The sequence below is a fragment of the Austrofundulus limnaeus genome, unplaced genomic scaffold, assembly GCF_001266775.1.
Source record: "Austrofundulus limnaeus strain Quisiro unplaced genomic scaffold, Austrofundulus_limnaeus-1.0 Scaffold425, whole genome shotgun sequence".
NCBI lineage: Eukaryota > Metazoa > Chordata > Actinopteri > Cyprinodontiformes > Rivulidae > Austrofundulus > Austrofundulus limnaeus.
The window spans coordinates 344,847-349,837 of record NW_013952827.1 but is presented as its reverse complement, the minus strand read 5'-3'; the positions used below and the strand labels follow the sequence as shown (position 1 = coordinate 349,837).

At 33.7% G+C, this 4,991-nt stretch overlaps 1 protein-coding gene across 5 annotated transcripts in view; it reads right to left on the bottom strand.

Annotated features, from left to right (window-relative positions):
* Nucleotides 1-2,693: 2,693 nt before the first annotated feature.
* Nucleotides 2,694-4,991, bottom strand: part of septin2 (septin 2) — a 33,435-nt gene continuing 31,137 nt past the window's right edge. For all 5 annotated transcript variants that reach the window (XM_014024494.1, XM_014024496.1, XM_014024497.1 and 2 more), the window contains one exon: nt 2,694-3,586. The gene's annotated coding sequence lies outside the window, so the exon portion shown is untranslated. The remainder of the gene's footprint in view (nt 3,587-4,991) is intronic.

Sequence of the window (4,991 nt, the reverse complement as noted above, 5' to 3'; positions counted from 1 at the left end):
CAGTTTCCTGTTCTTAGCTGAAAGGAGTGGCACCCGGTGTGTTCAAAGGCACTCAAATCACCTTTCTTCCCCATACTGATGCTCGGTTTGAACTGCAGGAGATTGTCTTGACCGTGTCTACATGCCTAAATGCACTGAGTTGRCGCCATGTGATTGGCTGATTAGAAATTAAGTGTTAATGAGCAGTTGGACAGGTGTACCTAATAAAGTGGCCGGTGAGTGTATATTTTTCTTATAACACTTACTATACATGAGTGAAAAGGGAGCAGGAAGAAGAAAAACCTTGTATAAACCTTTCTCAATAATTACTTTTTTTCATGGCCTCATTAAATCAAGAATATAAATTGCAAACAATATGTCACTCCCCTCATTGCTAACTCAAAAGTGTACGTATGACTTAATCATTTTTCCTTATAAATATTTTGAATTGATTTAAAGTAGAATTTTTTTTCAAATCACAAACTGTTCCATAATTTTACTACATAAACCGAGATACACATTTACTTTAAAGTAGTACACGCAGTTTTACTTTTGAAATCATACTTCCTTCAGTTATTTCTGTCATTTACTTGATTTAATTGAACTTAAGACAAAAAAAAAWTTTTCCAATGCTTTTACATAGTTTTTGTTTTATATATTTTACATGAGATTTCCAGTTAAGTTTATGATCCAAGACAACCCCGAAAATTTTAATTTCATGTACTCATTGCACTAGATTGCCATCTATGGACATTGTAATACAGTCATCTATCTTACGTTACTAAAAATCATAAATTTAGTTTTGTTCCAAATTAGACTCTGTTACTCAGAGARGGTTTGAATTAGACAAACCAAATTTTAATACAACAAACTTACATCTGTCTGGTAATAGTCAAAACCATTTATAGATGATTAAAGAATGTACATACCTCACAATTCGCATTTGAAAATGAAAAGTCAGATGTTGCAACTGACCCCGGGGCTGGGGACAGTTGCAACATTGTTTGGGGGTGGTTACAACATATTATTAATACAATATATTTCACTGTAAATAGATGTTTTATTATTTTTATTTTTATATTATTGCTAAATTAATAAAAACCGTAAGTTATGATATTACAGTGTTATTTATTCTTTTTGATCAAATGATGAATATAGATTAGCCTTGATGAGTAGACCTTATATACATGTCAAAAACTAATTGATATAAAATACAGTTGACTTTTTTCAAGGATAACAGAACAATTTGAGGCAATTAACTTTTGTTTTGCCTATTGTTACTGTACGCCTACATTATGTAACATTTACATTAAACAAACTGGGATTTTAAAACCATTGTTGAAAACAACAACTGTAGAAAATACATCTATTTTATGGTTTAAACTATAAATTTGTCATGAATACCAAATACCCTTTTAAGTGTAAACTTAATTTCAACATCTTAATCTCATCTGTATGTGCTCTGTTTTTATATGGATTTATCGTATGGGGACAGTTGCAACAACTGTTATAACTGTCCCCTTCCTGTCAGCCATGATAAAACCTGGTGTGTTAGCTAAATTAGCTGATCTGGATACATGTTTTGTTCCAAAATTAGACTCTGTTACTCAGAGATGGTTTGAATTAGACAAACCAAATTTTAATACAACAAACTTACATCTGTCTGTTAATAGTCAATAGTTAATAGACATTAGTTAAAAGTCAACATATCACTTGTTTAAACCATATAAGTTTGAGCTGGATCACAAAAACAGTGACAACAGTAAAACAAAAATAAATCTAAGCAAAATAAATAAATAAATAAAACAACTTTGGTACCTAAAGTTGTTTTTTTTTTTTTTCAAATAAATCCTGGAGCAGTTTTTGAATCTTTTTACTTTTTCTTTGCAAGATGGGACATCTAACTGAGTGTGTACAGTGTGAGTGTCTCTGTTTCTGTTTGGAGAAAAATGACGTGTTGCAACCATCCCTTGTTGCTACTGTCCCCGGTCTCCCCTGCTATAATTTATTGTAATTTACTGAACCAAACTGGTTCCACCAAGTCAGGTTGAGTAAATTGATCAATATACAGTATGTACCGTATTTATTCTTGTATAATAGGATCATCATTCTTTGAGCTTACAAAGCGTAAAAATCCAATTAAAAATAACCTGTGTATAATACTATCCCCCCACTTTATGAATGATTTTTAGGGTTTAATTTCTAGTATTATACATGAATAAATACAGTATGTTCTTTGCTCACTAGGTTTAAGTGAAACCAGCTGACATGACTTTGTTGAGTAAATTCAACATTTCCTTTTTTTAGAGCAGAAACATCTTTCATGAGTTTGAACATATTTTATTTGTAACGAGTAACTAGGTGTTACATTTTAAAGTAAAGAAGTAAATGTATCATTTTTAGCTTTAAAATGTAACAAAATAAAACTAAAAGTAGCTGTTTAGTAAAATTACAAACCCGTAAAAGAACTACTTATTTTTTAAAGTACTGTAAGGAAGTAAATGTACTTAGTTACTATAAACCTCTGACAGTTAACTGAATGGCGACAGTTTGCGTCAAGTTCTAGCTTGTTCATCCTTTATAATTAAAATATGTATCTTCAAGAATGATGTGATTTAAAAGAATTGAAGGACCAACCTGAAGTTAATCAGGTCAACATCTAATCCAACCTGAGATGATTAATACTGTGGTTTTAAAAAGACTCAACACACAGGTGAGATTATTAAAGTTTAATAAACCTTTATTTAATATATGCATTAAGAACAATATTTGGTACTTCATTGTTGAGTAAAAAGAGGACAACGAGGAATGTCAAAGATCTCATTTTTTTGGCTGGTGTGGGGAACGTTGGCTACGCTGACCTGATCGACTCGTGTGCAACCGTAAAAAACACTCAGCAGGTGTGTTAAACTAACCCAGAACTGCCTCCTTTCTTTCATACATAGAAATGCACCGATTCAGTTTAAAGCACCAATCAGGCATCATGCCTCAGTCCTGCATTTCTTTTAGGCGCACAGGAAGACCATATAAGGTAAGGGGGTCACAGTTCAAGAGCTTATGCAGAGTGAAAGGCAGTTTAACTTGGTTACACTGATATAAGAGCAGGTGAATCTCTACCTGATGGGGCCGACAGCTACATGCATAATCGGGATACAGAAAAACACAGATGAGAAAACTTACTTTAGGTTAAATCTTTATGATCATCTTCTTTGAGCTGACTTTGTGTAACAAAATAATACTTTTTTTCAACCATTTCTGCCACAATCGGCTCTCCCAAATGAGTTTTTCACAGAGCAAAACAAAAAAACAGATTTATTGAACACAACAGTTTTCTGGAGATGAAACAAAGTCAAGAAAAGTAACAGCGTTCCACCATCTGGATTACAGGACTTCACTTGGCCTTTACATGTAAGCTTTTTAGCTTACATGAAAAGAAAAAAAATAACCGTTATATGTAACTATATGAACACAACACTGATTATACTCAACTGAATGTATAAAAAAAGACTTCAGATCAATGTGGAACTAAAAAGAAATAGCAAAGAGTGACTGTCAGTTTTATCTTCATTCCAATTCTCTGGTCAAACTTGATCTGTGGCTCAAACACCTGCAGGAAAAAGAAAGATAAGGTTAGACTTTAAAGCTGGAGAATGCAGTAAATTAATGTTAAACAAGGTGTTAAAGTGACATTCTGAAGATATGTTCTGTGGAACATAAAGCTCTTTATAAGACCTCAGTTTGGACAAAACAGATTTATGTTGACAGGACTTCCTGTGGCGAGCAGAGCTGCTGTTTACACTGAGTCTTCAGAGTGGAGGCGCTTCCTGACATCCTCCTCCTCACTACTGAACACTCATCTGTATCAGTAATGGCACAAGAACAGGAAGTACAGTCTTCAAGCTCCGCCCCCAAACTCTGGATTTATCAGAGTGGTTTTGAATTCTTCTTGGTTTTTGTTAAGTCGTATAGATGCCTGCAGAAACCAACGCATGGTGCATGAGGTGGAGGGGAAACTAGATGCCCGGGTCCTGGTTGAGCACCAGATCACGGCAGCAGGGTCACGGAGCTGTCTCACTGTCTTGCTCCTGATGCTCCTCAAACTTCTGTCTGAGAGGAGGAGGTGGAAAAGGGTTTCAGACCTGTCAGGACTCGGGCAGTGGCACCTGCAGAAATTTTTTTCAGGGGGGGGCCATGGGGGACTGCTGAAAAACCAGGGGTGGCACAACAAAACTAATATCTATACCAGAAAATTTAAGATGTGTTTGTAAAAATGATAAATTGAAAACTATGGTAATACAGTATAAAGCTATGGATTTGCCAAGAGATGTTCAATTTGTAAATTCTCAGATAAAATCACTGATTTTATGACATTCAGAGACAAAAAACATGAGTAAGTATTTGTAATGTTGGGGGGACCCACTGGTAAAAATTTTTACATAAGTAAATGCCATTTCCTGTATTCTGGTGTATTTTAGCAGGTTGTTAAACAGATTTTTACCTACATAGAAAAACACTTAATGTGAGTATTCTATAGGTAAAATGAAATAAATTTATTTGTTAAGCAAGAGAAACACTGGATGAACTAAAGTTTTATGGTAAATGTGGGGGTTTAAATAAATTAAATTTTAAATTGATGGGGACAGTTCCCTTCAAAAATGATTGTCATTTTATTTAAAAATGTCAAAATACATATTTTAAAGACATTTACAAGGAACAAGCTTTTTAAAATTTAAAGGCATCACCTCTTCTATGTATGTTAAAAAATTATTTGCTTGTTGATGTTTACTTTTGTGAAGAAAATCTATGATTATAAAACCCCAAAACTGGAAATAAAGACTAAAACAAGCACAGTTACAAACTACATCTACTGTTGTGTTATCCCAAATTATTAACTTATTTGCTTTTTATGTGATATAATAAATATGATTTTGGTCTGTGAGAGAAAACTGGAGAACAAAGTTGATAACCTTCTTCTTTGGAGGCAATATGTTGCTCTAACTGTGCCACTGTAC